Source organism: Nicotiana tomentosiformis, chromosome 3 (genome assembly GCF_000390325.3).
Source record: "Nicotiana tomentosiformis chromosome 3, ASM39032v3, whole genome shotgun sequence".
In the NCBI taxonomy this organism is placed as follows: Eukaryota; Viridiplantae; Streptophyta; class Magnoliopsida; order Solanales; family Solanaceae; genus Nicotiana; species Nicotiana tomentosiformis.
In genome coordinates, this window is record NC_090814.1 from 3,650,422 (window position 1) to 3,670,621 (window position 20,200).

A 20,200-nucleotide genomic window follows, 5' to 3' on the forward strand; every position below is an offset into this window, starting at 1 on the left:
ATAAAATAAAATAAAAAGAAAAGTCTGGTGTTTGACGAAGATCAAAAGCGTTATCAAATTTTGATTGATGGCTAAGTAATTAAAGGACTACGACTTTCGAGGGCAATCGCTTTTTTGAGGCCAACTCCAATATATCGAGATCGAAATCAAATTCTAGTTAGACCCTGGCCGCTTTCTTGGAACTAATTGATAGACACTTAGTTTTCTATAGAACAAGTGGGTGATATGCAGCGTTAATCAAGGTAAAAATTTTAAAATTAAACCAAAATAGAAATGAAAATGCATCCTAAAGTTCTATTATGTCGGACCTGCATTTATTAAAGGTTCTACAAAAATGATGCTTAGCGGGCGATGAAGGAGGAGGAAGATAAACAAATTGAACTAAACCTAAATGTCAATGCAAACAATAAGCTTTAGACAATTTTATCTCCAAAGGTCAAAGTGTTACGACCCAAAATCTCAATCCGTCGTGATGGCGCCTAACACACCGACTAGGCAAGTCGAAACATGATAACGAAGGCAATATAATAATAAAATTCATAGAAATAACATAAACCTAAGGTCTCAATACGATAAAACTGCTAATACAATGTAACCCCTCCCCCCCCCCCCCCCCAAAAAAAACTGGCAAGTACGAAGACATGAGCTACTACAACGGAATACAAGTCTGAAACTGAGCAATAAATACATTGTCTGAACTATAACAACAATATGAAAGGAAAAGACAAGTCAAACTGCGACCAAGGATACATCTCTATCTCGCCTCTAGCAGATAGTCTTAAAAGGAACCTACTGCTGATAACTGGTCCCCACACCAGGATCTGTATAATTAAGTGCAGAGTGTAGTATGAGTACAACCGACCCAATGTACTTAATAAGTATCGTAAATAAACACGGCAAGGTAAAGAAAAGCACAAATTATTAATGATACTAGTTATCACCTATGTAGTTTCATCTTTAATTCCGGTATAGAACAATATTGAAATCAAATCATCAAGTTTAGTAAGAAAATATCCGTGTGTGTATGTGTACAATTTTTAAAATACTCCGCTCAGACAATATATTGGCATATAGAGATGATATGCAGTTAAATCAGATAAATGATCAAGAAAATTGCAAGTAAAGATGAAATGCAAAATCCAACAACACGCTGGCCAGATTCCCTCACTTTTACATATCCGTTCCAAACCACTGATCAGTATTTCCCATATCCGCGTGTACACCATCAAGGAGAAACATGAGAGGGTGACCCTAGGGGGATGGATCCATATCCACACGCAAGCACGGCCAATTCAACGTACTGCCAGCCCGGCGTGATCACAGGCTCAATATCATAACTCGCTCAGCGTGGTCACAGGCATAACAGTACAATCCGCCCGGCGTAGTCACATGCATATCAACACAATCCGCCCGGCATGGTCACAGGCATACCGGTCCAAACATATCATGCAGGAGCAATTAAACAAGTATACATGTATGAAATAAGTGAATATCAAATCTCATGCTCCTGGACTAGTATAAACGACATGCTAAAGTGTAGGCATGTGCAAGTGTACTATCATAGCTTAAACCGGTAATTTCAGTAAAGAATAACATTTATCAGTTCATTCAAGGATTAAGCCCCTATGTAACATTAATCATGCCTCAAATAGTTCACAACAATGTCACAAATGTACGAAGCATCATAGCTTAAGGTTTAACAATCAAATTCCAGGCTTATAAGAGCCCGAGCACAATCTGAACATGAATAAATTTATCCCGGTGCCTGCACATAGGTTCATCCCCACATATGTGCGCACCCAATAGAACGTAGCTATAACAGCAATTCAGGCAGCTAGTGCCTCAACCGAGTTTAAATAAGATACTTACCTCAAACAAATCAAATCACTCCGCTAGCAAGCCCTTCCCACGCGTATCGACCTCCGAAAGGCTCGAATCTAGCCAAAAGTAACGTAATACTATCAATAAAACCTATAGAAATTGACTCTAAATGATAAAACTAAGATCTTTAACCAAAGTCAAAAATTCAACCCAAAAGTCAAACCCGAGCACACGTCTCGGAATCCAACAAAATTTATAAAATTCGAATACCCATTCAATGGTGAGTCCAACCATACTAAAATTATTTAAATTCGACCTCAAATCGCCTTTCAAATCCCCAAAATTCAGCCTAAGAAGTTTCGCCATTGTTTCCCAAATTTTCCAACTCAAATCACTAATTAAACGACAAAAATAACTATGGATTCATGTATAATAGCCAAATTCGAGTTAGAATCACTTACCCCGATGATTTTCTTGAAAATTCCTCAAGTAATCGCCACAAACCGAGCTCTCTAGGTGAAAAGATGAAAAATGAATGAAGAACCCTCGAACTTCTATTTCTGCCCAGCAATTTTCACTTATGCGGACCAACAACCGCTTCTGCGGCTCCGCACTTGTGAAAAATCCATCGCAGATGCGGCTTCAAATCAAGACAACAGTCTCTGCTTCTGCGGTCCAAATGGCGCACTTGCGCTTCCACTTCTGCGGGCCACAAGCGCTTCTGCGCACACACATCTGTGGACCGTCTGCTTCTGCACCCCAGGGCCTTCTTGGCAAATTCTGCATCTGCTACCTTTTCTCCGCATTTGTGACCTCGCAGGTGTGGAATACTCCTCGCACCTGCACTCCCAATCCATCACCATAAATCTTGCACCTGCGACGAACCCACCGCACCTGCGCGACTGCACCTGCGGCCACTTCCTCCGTAGGTGCGATGCCACCAGACTTCAGGAGCAACAGCAACTCTCCAAGTCCAAGTTCCAATCCGTTTTCAATCCGAATCTCACCCGAGGCCCCCGAGATCCCATCCAAACATACCAACAAGTCCTAACACACGATACGAACTTAGTCGAACCCTCAAATCACGTCAAACAATATCAAAAACATGAATCGCACCCTAATTTAAGCCTATTGAAACTAATGAATTTTCAACTTCTACAATTGATACAGAAACTATCAAACCAACTCTGATTGATATCAAATTTTGCAGATAAGTCATAAATGACACAACGGACCTATTCAAACTTCCAGAATCAAAATCCAAGTCCGGTAACTACAAAGTCAACTCTCGGTCAAACTTCTCAACTCTCCAAACTTTAATTTTTTCAACTTTCGCCAATTCAAGCCAAAAATCACCTACGGACCTCCAAATCAATATTCGAACACACTCCTAAGTCCAAAATCACCATACGGAGCTATCAGAACCATCAAAACTCTATCTTGGAGTCATTTACACATAATTCAATATTCAGTCAACTCTTTCAACTTAGGCTTCCAACCTTGGGACTAAATGTCCCAACTCATTCCGAAATATCTCTGGAACCCAACTAACTACCCCGGCAAGTCATATAATAATAAATGAGTATAGAATAAGTAATAAATTAGGGAACGAGACTATAATACTCAAAACGACCGGCTGGGTCATTACACAAAGATAATCTGAACCATCCATTAAGTTTCACAGAGATTAATTCAAGACCATTGATTTTGGGTAAAAGAGGACAGGTGGCAAGTAAAGGATAACAATTATGTAACTTTCTTTTACCATGTATAGTGACTATATGTATAAAATATTTCTTGTATATTCTTTGATTCCATCAGTTAGTTATATTTTAGGGAATAGCAGTAAGACACGTGCTAGGTGCAAAACAGATTTTTATTCTTAGATTTGTATATATAGGTGTACAGTTTGCTGATGAAATACACAAGAAGAAAATTTCATACAAAACTTCTCTAAATTTTAATATGGTATCAGAGATTTAAGTACCCGATCCACACTGTTTTTCTTCTTCAAGTTCTTTTTTAGCCTTTCTCTCCAATGACGATTACATATCCAGTCATCTCCTCTATAGGTGATTCTCCATCAATAAATCAAGCATCCCAAACCATTGTCAACAACGACTCAACACACCCTTTTTAACTTCATCCCTCCGATTCACCTGGAATGATTCTTGTCAATTCTATCTTTGATGGTAAAAGCTATGGAGGTTGACGAAAGGCTGTCTTCCAAATACTTGCAGTCAAAAATAAGTTAGGATTTATCGATGGATCTATCATTGAACCACTCAGATATTCTCCATATTTTAGAGCCTGGAATAGATATAATGACATGGTCATTTTCTGGTTGCTCAGTTCTCTTTTGAAATAAATAGCTGAAAGTGTACTACTACTCCAAAACTGCTAGAGATATCTGGAAGGAGTTAGAAGATAGATTTGGGCAAAGCAATGATGCTATGCTCTATCATCTGCAAAACGAACTCAGTGATTTAGTCCATAGGCAGTTCAGACATAGCAGGTTACTATACCAAGGTGAAAAAAATTTGGGATGAGTTGGACAGTCTTGATACATGCATTCATTGTACTTGTGGCTGCAACTGTGGAGGGAAGAGCAGGATCCTCAAATATCATCAAGATGACAGGCTCATTCAATTTCTTATGGGACTGAATGAGACCTACTTAGGTGTAAAGAGAAATATTTTGATGGCATCTCCTTTGCCTAGCATCAACCATGCTTATTCACTCCTGATTCAGGATGAGAAACAAAGGAAAATACAGGTTGCTCAACACCCTATTGAAACTGCTTTAATGGCTGCAAAACCACAGTATGGTGGTCAGAGGCTACCTAACATAGAGAAGAAAGGACACTTTGAAGGAAAGAGGAACAATCTCATATGTTCCTACTGTAAAAAGCCAGGACATACTGCTTAAAGGTGCTATAGGATTATTAGACTCCCATCAGATTTCAAATTTACCAAGAACAAGAAGTTTAAAAAAAGGAAATGGTGTTCATGAAAACGCAGCAGTCACAACAGATGATGGTGTAAATCTATCATTCAACACAACAGGAAAAAAACAACACTTACGAGCAGTATAACAATCTATGCCAGCTGCTCCAACAGGTAAAATTTGCACCTCATGGAGAGATGAACTCTAAGGTCAATATCACTACCAATTGTGGTGTTATACATAAACATTGCCTATCTCCTTCTTCACACTTAGTTATTTGGATATTAGGTATAGGTGCTTCAGAACATATGACCTATGATTTTAGTCTTTTAATATATTTTAGAACTCTTACTAAACCCGTTATTGTCAACTTGCCTAATTCTCAAAGAGTCATGGTCACACAAGCTAGCAGTGAGTATATCCTGCCTAATTGTCTTATGTCCAATGTGTTATATCTTCCTAGTTTCAAATATAATCTTTATCAGTTCACAGGTTCTGTCAGTAGGCTTACTCTTTGCTCATTTTTTCTGCTTTTGGTGCAATCTTGCAGGCCCCTTCAATAAACATGCCAGTGGTTCTTGTAAACAAAAGAAAGGGATATATCTACTCCACTCTATCAAGCCTAGTGCCAGTCTATCTAGTAAAATCAATGACTTCGGTCCATTTCTTTTCAACTGTAATAGAACTAGTAATCAATCTTTAGATCCGGTTTTATGTTTAGCAGTTATTTCAAATGATGTAAGCCTATGGCACAATCGATTGGGGCATTTGCCTTTTGCTAATATGAGAAATATTTCTACCATTTCTTGTCTGCCTTCTTCTACTTTACTTGATCACAGTGAGATATATATATATATATATATATATAGGGTAAGACAAACTACCTTTCCAATCCAGTTCCATTTCTACTAAAGGAATATTTTACCTAATTCACATTGACACTTGGGGTCCCTATAAAGAACCTACATATGATGGATACAAATATTTCTTGATCTTTATTGATGATTTCAATAGAGCAACTTGGACTTTTCTCCTAAGTACCAAATCCAATGCTTTTACGATTCTCAAGTATTTTTTGGCCATGGTTGAAAGACAGCATAACAAAAAAGTAAAAATAATAAGATTAGACAATGCTTTAGAGCTTGAAAACAGCTTGCAGACTTCATATTTTCTTTTCTCTCAAGGTATAATACACCAAACAACTTGTGTATGGTGTTGTTGAGAGGAAACATAAGCATCTTTTGGAGACTTGTAGGGCTCTATTCTATCAATCAAAACTTTCTATTATTTTTTGGGGAGAATATTTTCTAATAGCCACATATCTCATCAATAGGTTCCCTTCCAAGGTTCTTAAGCTCAAAAGCCACTTCGAGATTTTATTTGGAATTCCACCTTCGTATCTGTCATGCCCCAAAACCGAGAAGCGCGGCCGAAGCTCAACCGAGTGAACCCGACTGAGCAAGCCTGTTAGATTTTATTCTACCCAAAATCATTCGTGAATAAAGAGGAGACGTACTCCGTTAATCAAATACTAAAGAGATTTCATTAACCGCTTCCATTTCATTCCCATTAACAGTATCATTCAATATTTCCAAAATAGGACGAGTTTATAGATTTAATGAAAAATATGTTGCCAAATACCAACAGTTCTAATCCAATTCCCAATATCAAATATCACCCACAACCTGTCTACGGAGCCTCTAAGTACAACAGAAGAGTAATATGGAAATGTCGGCAACAAGGCCCCGGCTATACTTCAACCACAAAGTACATGAGAAACAAAAGATACATGACCTCGAAATAAAGTGGGGCTCACCAAATCAGCTGAAAGGAGTGTACTGCTATCACTGATCAATGTCACCTGCTGTAGAATCACCTGCATCCATTAAATATGCAGTGCCCCCGGCAAAAGGGACGTTAGTACTGTCGAATAGCACTAGTATGTATAGCTAGAAATCCTCTTTCAAAATAGAATGCCCATATGATCTATACGTAGAACACATAATATAATGTAATTGAAACAACCTGTACAAACAAAGACAACAAAAGGGGCACCTATTGCCTGCATTAATAATGTGACTCATTAGACCGTCCTTAGTGTTCACATATCATATTATACACTTATGCATTTCATAGACCGTCCATAGTGTTTATTCATACCGCACATCTATACCTCTTATACACAATGCACCTATGCGTTTCATAGACCGTCCACAGGATTTCATATCACAATGAATTTTATAACACAATGTACTTATGCGTTCATAGACCGTCCACAGAATTTTATATCACAATGTACCTATGCGTTCATAGACCGTCCACAGGATTTCATAATACAATGTACCTATGTATTTTATAGACCATCCACAGGATTTCATAACACAATGTACTTCATAACATGATGTACCTATGCGTTTCATAGACTGTCCACAGGATTTCATAACACAATATACCTATGTGTTTCATAGACCGTCCACAGGGTTTCATAACACAATATACCTATGCGTTTCATAGACCGTCCATAGGGTTTCATAACACATTGGAAACAAAAGTACAAATACGTACATCTCATAACCTTTCACACCATATATCACCTAATCCGTACTTTCAACAACTTACACCATTATTATTTCATTGGATCTCTTGTCCATTCATATGATCCTTTGTTCATGGCGCAATAGCCGTATTTCATATTCCACACTTTTATTTCTTCCCTTTCATAGATCATCATCATAATTATCAACAAATAGAATATTCCAGAAATCACAACTTTAAATTCATTAGTAATGAAGGCTTTAAACACAATCGATTTCTTTCCAATAAATGGAGTAAAATGATTGGCAATTGAAGTACAAGATAAAATCATACACAATTTCCACTCACGAATATGTAAGAACGCAAAACACATTGAAAATTACTTATAAAGCATAGCATTAGCTATAACAACCGCATATGGGCATCACTTGAGTTCATAAAATTTTAGCCGATTATATTGTCGAAGTCAATTTTGGAATAATTGAGTCAAAACTCATTTCATAATCTTTCTCACATTATTTCATTTTATTGGCACCATTGGTCACAAGTATAACTTTCACTATTGGCACGTTGGTTTCACTTTATATTCTCAATTTACTCATTTTACTTCCAACCATCTTTATAGGTTATAAACAATAAGACATTCCCAATCAAGAATTTAGGTACACATATGAGCAATTAAGAGTCTTAAGAATATTGAGATTTTCTCACATAATTTGGCATACTAACTTTCATTTGAAATACGATTCAAGCCACCACATTTTAATACGCAACCCATACTTTGAAACTCACAGAAATATTATGGAATTCAATTCCAAGAGAGAAAATTTAGCCAACATACCTTAATTGAGCTTTTCTTAAATTACTACAACGTTCCGGAAATTTTAGCAATCCCAATCTATTTGAGACATAACAAAATTGAACCATAATTAGGAAGATATTCATGGTCTCAGCTTATTTGAGCATTTCGTCAAACACTAAGTGTGGATTAAGGTTCAAGGTCCTTTTATGGAGGATTCCATCATCCCACAACCCAATCTTTACCATTTTTAGCTCAACAATCTTTCTACACCCTTTGATAACACATGCATGTAAAATAAATAACCCTCTTGCCCAGAAATTATCTTGCTTATTGCCCATTTCTAGACAAAATTTGAAATTGAGGGTTAGGGTATAGAATCTTACCTCTAGGATGAAGACCTAATGAGTTTCCCTCCTTAATCTTCCAAAACTTGAGCAAGAATTGAAGAATCAATTATTGAGGAATACCTTCTCACTCTAGGGCACTCTCTCACACTCTAAAATATCATATTATACATCAAAAATAACCCAAAGAGTGTATTTAACGAAATAGGGTCGGATTTTAAAAACCCAAAAATGAAGCTCCGGAACAGGTTCTGCGGTCGCATATGCGACCGCATATCGGTCGCATAATTGGTGTCCAAAATGACCAAAAATCTGCCTGAGTCTGCGGTCACTATGCGGTCCATATAACTGTTCTGCGGTCGCATAGTACATCGCATAACAGTTATGCGGTCGCATAGTCGACCGCATAATTGCTTTCAACTGACCCAATTAACTGCCTCACTTTGCGGCCATTATGCGGTCCGCAGAGTGATTCTGCGGTCGCATAATGGACCGTAGAAATACACTTTTTCGCCAAAAATATTTCTTTACTTTTCCGTGCATTGTTCAACCCAAAAGGTCCGGCACCATGAAACAATATTTTCTTTGCAAATTTTACCGGACTTTACACTTAAATTCTTCAAAATTTTCCTGGGTGTTACAGTATCACTCTCTTAAGAGTTTTGGTTGCCTTGTCTATGCTAGCACTTTACCACATCACATAAGTAAACTTGACCCAAGGTCAGTCCCTTGTGTCTTTATATTCTTTTGGGAAGAAGGGTTACAAGTTTTTAAATTTACAAAACATGAAACTTTTTGTTTCTAGTGATGTTAAATTTCATGAATTCATTTTTCCTTTTTTTTCTAAAGTGAGAAATCAACCTCTTTTTCCTACACTGCCTTCTCAGCATGGAGTTCCTATTTCTGAGTTTCCTTCTTCACCTACTACCACTTTTTCCAACCATGACTCTATTGCTAGGGGTTCACCATGCATGGTTCTTATTCACCAATTTCAACTATCTACTCCCAGTCACCAATACCATTTGCTAGAAGTTCTCTTATCTATCCTACGTCACATATCTCAATTACTCATTCTCGTTCACCTCTTCTGAATATTGTTTGTCTTCTGTTACCTGAAATCAGAAAATTTATCAGAACAAATAAGACCCCATGTTTATCTTAATAATTATGTATGCAATTATGTTTTTCTTACTAACCTTACTGATTCTTGTTTCTTTGCACCTATTAAATCAATTGTATTGCCTTTTTGTGCTCTTTCTCCCACAAATCAAATCATGCTCAAATCTATTTCATATATATCTGAGCCAATATTCTACTCTTAAGTATCACTTCACCCAGGTTGGTAGGAGGCTATGGCTAAAGAATTTGAGGCAAATAAGAGTTGCGATTTTATTCCTTTGCCTACAGGGAAGGGGCTCTACCTTGTAAATGAATTTACAAGGTAAAATATAAATCTGATGGTTCTTTAGAAAGGTTCAAAGCTCGTTTGGTCATTAGAGGAGACACACAAAGAGAAGAAATTTATTTTATGGAGACTTTTTCACCGGTGGTTAAGATGACAATTATTAGGTGTAATCTTGCAATAGCAGTCAAGAAAGGATGGGATTTATTTCAACTAGACGTCAATAATGCCTTCCTGCATGGTGATTTGCAGGAAGAAGTGTTTATTAAGTTTCCACCAGGAATATCACCACCTTCCCCTAATCATGTATGTCTTTTAAGGAAGTCACTTTATGAACTGCGGCAAGCCTCAAAACAGTGGTATGTCAGGCTAACTGCAGCTTTGAACTTTAAATCAGATGGGAAGATTATTCTCATCACAGTGTATGTGGATGACATTCTAATTATAGGGGATGATCCAATTGAACAAGTTCAGCTAAAGGAATTTCTTCATGCTGAATTTAAAATCAAGGATTTGGGCATACTTACTATTTCTTAGGCATGAAAATTATACGTGATCCGCTGGGATTAATTTTGACTCAGAAACGCTTTATATTGACTGAGTTTGGATGTCTTGATTTGAAGCCTACTTCCTCGCCCATTGATCCCACCCGTAAGCTTAGGGCTGATGAAGGAGAACTGATATTAGATCCTATTTTCTTCCGCTGACTCTTAGAAAAGTTGAATTTCCTAATTCATACACATCATGATCTGTCTTTCGCAGTTCAGCACCTGAGCCAATACATGCAGGCTCCTCGACAACCTCATTTGGATGCAGCTTTTCATTGTTTGAGGTATCTTCTTGTGGACCCAAGTTTGGGGATTTTCATGAATTCCGTTCCATCTTTGCCTCTTGTTGCTTTTTGCAATTCCGATTGGGGTTCTTGCCCAGAATCACGTCATTCAATCAGTGGATTTTACATCAATTTTGGGGGTTCACCGATTTTCTAGAAGTCAAAGAAACAACCTTTAGTTTCTTTATCGTCCGCTGAAGCAGAATATCGTTCGATGAGAAGGATAGTAGCAGAAATTACCTAGTTGGTTCGATTATTTGAAGATTTGTCTATTACGCCATCTTTGCCGGTGACTCTTCACTCTGATAGCCAAGCGGCGATTCACATTGCAAAGAATCTAGTATTTCATGAGCGTACTAAGCACATGGAGCTGGATTGCCATTTTGTCCGACAACAGTTTCTCGCCGGCATTATTTCTCTATCTTATCTTCCTTCGCGTCTCCAAATTGCCAACATCTTTACCAAGCCTTTGTCAGGACAGGCTCATTGATCTATTATTGGCAAGTTGGGTGTGTCTTCGCCTCCCTCCTACTTGAGGGAGGAAGATAGACAAACTGAACTAAACCTAAATGTCAATACAAACAATAAGCTTCAGACAATTTTATCTCCAAAGGTTAAAGCTAATCTGAACCATCCATCAAGTTTCACAGAGATTAAATCAAGACCATTGATTTTGGATAAAAGAGGACAGCTGGCAAGTAAAGGATAACAATTTTGGAACTTTCTTTTACCATGTATGGTGAATACGTGTATAGAAAATTTCTTGTATATTCTTTGATTCCATTAGTTAGTTATATTTTAGGGAATAGCAGTAGGACACGTGCTAGGTGCAAAACAGATTTTATTCTTAGCTTTGTATATATAGGTGCACAGTTTCCTAATGAAATACACAAGAAAAAAATTCCATACAAAACTTCTCTAAATTCTAATATATTAATCGATGAATGTTTGTTTTATATTGCCAAGAAAGATGCTATCTTACCATTTGTTTAGCACAATTATGTTGAAAAGGAGCGTATGGAATTTGTAGTAGTTGCAATTTGCAAACAAAATTGTTTAAAACTGTTACTTGCCATTTGTTACCACATTGGTTTGTTACAGAAAAATATTAACAAATAATCAATACGTGTCATTCTAAATAAATCTGTAGAACAGATATTTTAGCAGCCAACACAATATTATTTTTATAGGTTGACAATCAAAGTTATAAGTTGGTCAAATTAAAAAAATGATGATTTCATCATTTGACAGATACCAGTAATCTAATAAAATAATTGACTAACATCATATTTTTAACTTTGTTATGGTCCAGAATTAATATGATTACTTGACATTGTCCGTATTTTGTTAATATATTGTTGATGATATACTTTTAAAAGACGATTATTTGTTTTTAGGTGGTGGTGTAATTGGTCTAATCCTTTTAATAATGAATTTATTAACTCTAAGCTTAACTCTTAAAACAAATACTTTCCTTGGGAGAGGTGATTAGATTGGACTTAATCCATCTTTGGCTTACCGAATATATGATCCTTGATAGGCAGGTATGGAGGGCGAGAATTAGAGTAAAAGGTGCAGTTATGCGTCTTTCTTTTAATTCAGTAGGAGTAGCGTTACTCTAGTATCTCCATATTCTTAAAATTCTATTGCTACTTGATGTTGCTTGTGTTTTGGTTGTTTTACTTTCTTGTTGTTGTTGTTACTGCTTCCCTGATGTTTACCCGTAAAATGGTACAGTTGAATTTATACGTGGTTTCTAGACAAGTGAATTAATTTGATCCTGAAATAACAAGATATTTGAAGAAATATATAACACTTAGCCTTGATAGGAAGACGAAATGACAGAAATAAAGACTCTGGTAGTGAAGCCTCTGGGCGCAACAATAATAAGAACAAGAACAGAAAATAAGAAGGTAAAATTGATTAGAGCTTTGAGTAAATTGTAGTGTTAGTTTTCAAGAAAATTCATGTCCTTACAATGATAACAGAACTCACTATTTATAATTACGTCTAGGAAAGGAGGTCCTAGGATCGTGCCTTTCTTTAATGTCAATTATGAGGGCCATTGATGAAGATGTACCGGTGAGCATAAATATCAAATTTCTTGTAATGGGCAGCGTACTTAATATTGTGGAATATTCTCCATTAAATATTACCGGAATTATATCATTATGAGCGTTATTCTTTCCGGTGACAGACGAGACCGTTGCCTTCGATTTTGGCTATCCCTTGTCTTAGGTTCCACGTATCCCTCTTTTGGGCGGCCACGTAGCATTGCATATTTTACCCTATACAGATAGTCTCCCTACTTTCCGGTGACATAACTTTGTGTCACCGGATAGTTGGTAAAAATACTCTTTTGGTGGGAATTACTATGATCCCCTCTGAAGGCTTCTGACGATTGATTAGACGCACGTCTCTCCGCATTTAATGCCTCGAATACGCGTCATCCCATGATTCAATATAACTTTTGCCGATTATCGAGGTTATCATGGCCATGAATTTAGCCGCCAAAATTTTTACTTATACGCATCAACCTTCTTCCCTTATACTCCATAATTTTCCAAGCTTTTCTAAAATATTTCTTGATGTTAATAAACCTTTATTTAACTCCCTTCAAACAAAAAATCTTTCTTTCATCCAAATGGCTTCTTCTTCAAAGAACGTTATCTCTTCAAAGGGAAAGAACAAAGCCGAGAATGCTGCTCCTCCAATAGTGGATTCCATCATTCCTATAAGTCTTGTTACAACAAAAGACTTCGAAGAGAAATTCCCTTTGGCTCTCCCTCGCATATGGGTTATTGGCAGATATCCTTCTTCCATCCGTTCTTCCAGTATTCCTATTGTGAAGGAAGACTGTCGCTACCATGATTTGGATATTGTTACTCCTGATCTATCGGAGAGAGTGACCCTACCCAAGGAGGATTTACATATTTTTATACGTATCCCTTTACTTTGGGTGCGTTCTCTTTGAGTGGAGAGTTTAACTCCATTATTGCAGATATCTGTCCCCGCTATCAGGTATGTTTGGCATAAGTAAGTCCTTCTGTGTGGAGGACGATTGCCTGTCTCCAGCGCTTGTGCCAAGAGACGGGAGAGAAGCTATCTTTAGCTCATGTGATGAATCTTTATTCCCCCAAAATCTTCCGTGGGGGAATGATAAATTTCAGCAAACATGGCCACCATGCTCTGTTATCTAGCATGGATGATGACAACGACCATAAGTGGATGGAACAGTTCGTTACGGTTGCCATCAACGACATTATTCTGGCAACGGCTTCATCCTTTCCGAAAGCATGGAACCGCACTCGTAAGCACCTTGTTTAATATTTCTTTTATTAGGTATTCTTCCATACCCGTATTGATCCTCCATCTTTCGCCTGTTTCAGCAAGTCGATAGGTCCCACCGATGGTTGAAGGCTTGGACCAGTGGGTATAGAAGATCTTGGATGTCACTACGCTTGAATCCCACACGTGAAAAGAATTGGCTCTTAAATATGGGTGGAAGGCCAAAAACCATGGTAACTTAGACTCACCTTGTTTCAGTTTTTTATGTGAAGAAATTAATTGATCCTTTCTATCTTTTCTCTGAAATCAGGTCTACCCGCGAGCGCTGTTGTTGTCCCCGAGGAGGACATTTTGGTTGATCTTGCTAACGCGGCAAGGCTGCTTTAGGAGGTGCTTACTCGAACATGTGTCTCTAGTCCTACTTCGGGCACAAGTTTTTCCTTATGGAGTCCCCGTCCGGAGGACAAACAACCAAAAAAAAGACACTCCTCCACGGCCAAGGAGAAGAATAAGAGGGCGAAGACTACTGCCCCCGAGTCATCTTCGGTAATTGTAGTGACTAGCCCTCCTCCCGTGCTGGTCATAGACACTGTGATGATCGACGATGATGGATAAGCTAGTGATGGGGGAGCTTCTCTACATAGAAAGCAACGATCCTCATCAACTCAATAGAATGCTCACCCTATTGAGTTAGTTACACCATCCGAGGACGATGTCTCGGCGCTCTGGGGGAATACGATATGGTGGAAAATGCCAACTCCCGCTTCCATGTCCCAGTCGCCTCTCCCGGTATTTTGGGGCTGAGTACCGGGTCCCTTCCGTCCTTGGCTAACGAGCAACCAATAACTAGCACTGTGTTTGTTGCAGCTGCTTCTTACTCTTCAACTCCATCAGCTTCATCTCCCTCTTCACCAACCCCAGCAACTGCTACATCATTTTCACCTTTATCCACTCTTCCACCAGCAATTACTACACCATCTCCACTGATCGCACCTGACCACGAAGAAGGTGTTCCTCTTCCCTAATCCCCAGTTCATGGGAATTTGGGGAAAAATTATGCTGCCCCTTCTAAAGATACACAAAGAAGGAGGAATGTTACTCTTTCGGTCTCTACCGGATGCAACTTGCTATCTCGGCCGATGGAGCTTGCTAATTATCTGAAGCCTTTGGATTCAGAGAAAGAATGGAAAAAGATTCAGGCACTCTCAGGAGAGTGTTTGTTGAACAACTCCATGCACAACACCGCATCGGTACATTCCTTTCTTCATTTGTTATTTCTTCTATTTTTGCCTGAACATATCCTGAGTTTTGACTTTCTTGCTTTGTAGGCCAACTTTCTTGCTTTCGAGGGCCTTCAGAGGTTAATTCGTGAGAAGAAAGAAATTACCTACTCACGGGATCAACTTTTGGCAGAGCGGGAGCAAAGTGTCGCTCGCCTCTCAGAATTAGAAGCCAAAGCCACTGAGGCCGCTATATTGGAGGCTTGTTTGCAGCAAATCGAGCAAGAAGTGGAGACCCTTAGCCGATAGATTGCCCCATTTAGGGTTCAATTTGAAGAGGCTAAGGCCATATGGGTTGAAGTTTATAAAGTCGTTCTTGCTGCATCCGATCGTGAGGCTGCCTCTGTTAAAAGATTGACTAACTTAGAGGCAGCCTTAAACTCCAATACTGAAGAGATTACTACTGCGGGGGCAAAACATGCCCAACTGGAGGAGAAGTATAGGAAAACTATTGAGCATAAGAGGCTCTTTAGTTCAACTGTCTGGGACCTTGATGTTATCCTCAGATCCATTAGATCCTCCCGGGAAAGCCTTTCTGCCGAGATAACCCAACTCAAAGAATAACTTAAGCGCCGAGCGTCTTCCCTCGTCGTTGAGAAATCTTACGTTATGTACAGCATGAGGAGAAAAACCTTGGAAGAGGCCAAAGCTAGTATCATTGACTTTGATGCTAAAATTGCTAAGGCCCATGAGCTTGAGTTGGCTGCTAAAAACAATCTCCTGGCAGAGCCTGCTGCTTCCGGTTCCGAAACTTCGGTAACTGAAGAGGAAGCAGAAGATGAAAATGTTGAAGGCCAAACTGGCGAAGGCCAAAATGTTGAGACATTGACGTATCTATCCACTTCCCCTGGGGGCGCGTACGCTTGTCCTCCTCCGGTTTCCGGAGATGCTGTAGTTTAGCTTTTCTTTTCTTTTTCCAATTCTTGTATATGTGCCATTTTGGCATGTTATTGTAAATAAAAATATCTTTTTGCTCAAGTATTGTTTGAGTCTTTCCTTCGTTTGAACATTTATGCAAGTTTTAATCTTTGCATTCTCTTCTTTTCGCTTAAGAGTTTTGCGCAAATTTTACTGTTTGCATCTTATTATGTGAAGCCTTGGGTTTATTTTTCCCGAAAGCATTTTGATTCCGGGCATAAGTTCTTCTGAAATCAACCCTTTAACGTGAGGGGTTTTATAAGAGAGGGCCCTCTTATATTTACGGTGCTCTTGAAGAGGACATCTCATGTTCATTACGGCACTAGCATTTGAAGTACTTGTTTAACTTTCAAATGACAAAGTTAATTCATCGTTCAGACAAGAAATAAGATAAAAACAAAAGGACTTCATTTTATTCCTTCTATTTTCAAAAAGTACATAAGCATTTGTTATGCTGAAAAAAGAAATTGCCATTACTTGTGGCTAACTTGTACAACTTGTTTCTACGAGGCTGGTCGCGCAATCCCCGATCCGATGATACAACAATGTTTTCGGTTTTCGCTTCCCGGTCGACGTGGTAGTCATTATTGTCGTATCCTCATATCGTCCCCCCCCCCCCCCATTGTTCAAATGCGAGGAATGCGAATTGGAACACTGGAAGCCTTGTACCTTCGAGGATCCCACTAATGAATTGCTAGATAATCCTTAATTCGGTAACACATTTTACTTCCCTTCAGGAATTCATGCTATAGAGCGAAGGACTTATGTAACAACCCTCTAGTGGTTTATATTTGTGAACGGTCGGGTAACCGTTGTTCGATAGCAAACTTAGCTTCCCGGTGGGAATTTTATTATAGAGCAAAATATTATCTAACCGTCCCAGAGTGGATCTTTGTTTGTGTGCCTTGCTATTAAAGGTCTTATTGCTGCTGTTGGAGCTTTCTTCGTAGTATGCTTTCTGTTGCTGCCTCGTTAAAAACCTTGCCAGAAAAACCCAATTGGGACAAAAACTGGACGAAGGAAAAAAGAGTGCAGCACATATTTTCAGCTCAAGTGATGTTCATCAGCAATAATATCTTTTGAGGTGTGCCATGTTATAGTTGCTGGGCAACTTTTCTCTATCTTGGTTCTCTAATTCATATGAACCTTTCCCAGTGACAGCTGAAATCCGGTAGGGTCCTTCCCATGTTAAACCTAGCTTCCCTACGTTGAGCTCCCCGGGTACTTGGAGTTACTTTCCTCAGGACCAAGTATCCTATTTTTGAAATAACGGAGGTTGGCTCTTAGATTATAATACCGCTTCATTCTCTGCTTTTGGGCTGCCATTCTTACATGCGCCAAGTCCATGCGCTCATCGAGTAGCTCCAAGTTGACTAACATTGCTTCATTGTTTTATTCTTCATCTTCTTGGAAATATCTCAAGGTGGGTTCCCATACTTCTACCGGGATTAAAGCGTCTGCCCCGTACACAAGGGAAAAGAGAGTTTCTCCTGTGCTCGATTTGGCCATTGTTCGGTATGCCCATAAAACTCCGGGTAATTCCTCGGGCCAATTACCTTTAGCCGCTTCCAACCTTTTCTTGAGGTTTTGTATAATCACTTTGTTCATTGACTCCACTTGACCATTTGCTCTCGGATGGTAGGGTGAAGATGTGATCCTCTTTATTTTTAAATCTTCGAGGAACTTTGTGAATTTTGCACTGATACATTGTGGCCCATTATCATATGCTATGTCTTTTGGTATTCTGAACCTGCAAATTATATTTTCCCACAAGAAATCCACCACTTCGCGCTCGCCGATCTTCTGATAAGGACCTGCTTTCACCCACTTAGAAAAATAGTCAGTCAAAATCAAAAGAAATCTTACCTTTTCGGGGGCCGGCGGCAATGGCCCGACGATGTCTATCCCCCTTTTCATGAACGGCCATGGGGACAGAATCGAATGCAACAGTTCTTCCGGTTGATGTACCAGTGGTGCGTAGTGTTGGCACTTATTACACTTTCGTACGAAGTCTTTTGCATCTTGTTCCATGCGGGGCCAATAATATCCTGCCCTTACCAATCTCAGTACAAAGGAATCTGCGCTCGAATGATTGACGCATATCCCTTCGTGGAATTCTCGCGTAACATAGTTAGCTTTGGATGCCCCCAAGCATCGGGCCAGCGAGCCTTGGAAAGATTTTCTATACAGTTGGCCTCTCTTGAGGCTATATTGCGCTGCTTTGGCACGCAGCGCCCGAGATGCTTAGGAGTCTTCAGGAAAATTCCATTGCTCGAGATATTTGATGATTTCATTCTTACAGTCCCAAAGCAAATTAGTCGCATTTACCTCATCGTAGCTATCTGTATCCAAGACCGAGTTCATCAGTTGTACTACCGCCCCAGACTCTGATCCCTTTATTTCTGTCGATGATCCAAGGTTAGCCAATGCGTCCGCTTCTGCGTTATCTTCCCTCGGGATATGAGTAATCGACCACTCCCGAAATCGTGCTAACAAAGCCTGGACCTTTACCACATATTGTTGCATGCGCTCCTCTTTGGTTTCGAAGATCCCGTAGAACTAATTTACCACAGGCTGTGAGTCGCATTTGATTTCGATGACCTCAGAATCAATTCCACGGGCCAGTTGAGCCTTGTAATCAAAGCCTCATTCTCTGCTTCATTATTAGTTAAAGGGACTGTTCTAATGGATTGCCTTAGGGTTTCCCCCCGCAAGCGTGATTAATACTATACCAAGCCCGGACACTTTTACATTGGAAGCTCCATCCATAAATAAGGTCCAAACCCCCGATGTCGATTCTGACACCATTACTGCCTCTTTGGTTGCCAGAGGCAGTAATCCCAGACTGAAATCGGCCACAAAGTCATCCAAGACTTGTGACTTAAATGCAGTATGTGGTTAATATTCTATGTCAAACTCACTCATTTCGACGGCCCATTTGGACAATCTACCTGAGAGCTCGGGTTTGTGAAGGATGTTCCGCAAAGGAAAAGTGGTCACCACGGCTATCGGGTGACATTGGAAGTAGGGCCTCAGCTTCCGAGCAGCGACTACGAGATCTAAGGCCAATTTCTCCAAATGGGGATAGCGAGTTTCTACTCCCATTAAAATTTTACTAACGTAATAAATAGGAGATTGCGTACCTTCGTCCTCACGGACTAAAGCTGCACTTACTGCGACTTCCGAGACCGCGAGGTAGACTAACAGCGTTTCACCTTCTTTTGGTTTCGAAAGCAACGAAGGGCTTGACAAGTACTTTTTCAAATCTCTTAAAGCCTGCTGGCACTCCGGGGTCCATTCAAAATTATTTTTCTTTTTTTAGCAGTTTGAAGAAATGGTGACATTTTTCTGATGACCAGGAAATGAACCTACTCAAAGCTGCCAATCTCCCCGTGAGCCTTTGGACTTCCTTCACGCTTGACAGTTGGTCTGGGATATCTTCGGTGGCCTTGATCTTATCGGGGTTTACCTCAATTCCCCTTTGCAATACCAGAAATCCCAAAAACATACCAGAGCTGACCCCGAACGCGCATTTCTCGGGGTTAAGTTTCATATTATGCTTCCTTAGGATGTCAAAAGTTTCTTGCAGATGTTTAAGGTGATCACCTACATTTAAAGACTTAACGAGCATATCGTCTATATAAACTTCCATAGTTTTTCCTATTTGTTTTTCAAACATCTTATTCATGAGTTGTTGATAAGTGGCTCCGTCATTTTTCTACCCGAAGGGCATCACATTATAGCAATATGTACCAAAATTTGTAATAAACGAAGTCTTTACCTGATCCTCCGAGTTTATCTTAATTTGATTGTACCAGGAATAAGCATCGAGGAAACTCATTAACTCGTGTCCAACTGTAGCATCAATCATTTGATCGATGTTTGGCAGTGGGAACGAGCCTTTCGGGCACACCTTATTCAAATCTTTATAATCTACACACATGCAAAATTTATTATTCTTCTTAGGAACTACTACTACATTAGCTAGCCAGCCTGAATACTTTACCTCTCGAATCGAACCGATATTAAGTA

The 20,200-nt window shown here is 39.2% G+C and overlaps 2 long non-coding RNA genes across 6 annotated transcripts; both read right to left on the reverse strand.

The window, feature by feature from the left end:
- Positions 1–3,679: 3,679 nt before the first annotated feature.
- LOC104114583 (uncharacterized) lies at positions 3,680–11,272 on the reverse strand. 5 transcript variants are annotated; one of them, XR_011414556.1, is made up of 5 exons: positions 10,923–11,271; positions 10,378–10,835; positions 6,584–6,643; positions 4,393–4,630; positions 3,680–4,286 (listed from the first exon to the last, which is right to left on the reverse strand). It is a non-coding gene; the product is annotated as an uncharacterized lncRNA (long non-coding RNA). The 5 variants fall into 5 exon arrangements; XR_011414557.1 differs by having other exon boundaries at positions 4,389–4,630; XR_011414558.1 differs by having other exon boundaries at positions 3,680–4,131; positions 4,347–4,630.
- LOC138906956 (uncharacterized) lies at positions 7,430–9,303 on the reverse strand. Its single transcript, XR_011414559.1, has 2 exons — positions 8,488–9,303; positions 7,430–8,200 (listed from the first exon to the last, which is right to left on the reverse strand). It is a non-coding gene; the product is annotated as an uncharacterized lncRNA (long non-coding RNA).
- Positions 11,273–20,200: the final 8,928 nt, after the last annotated feature.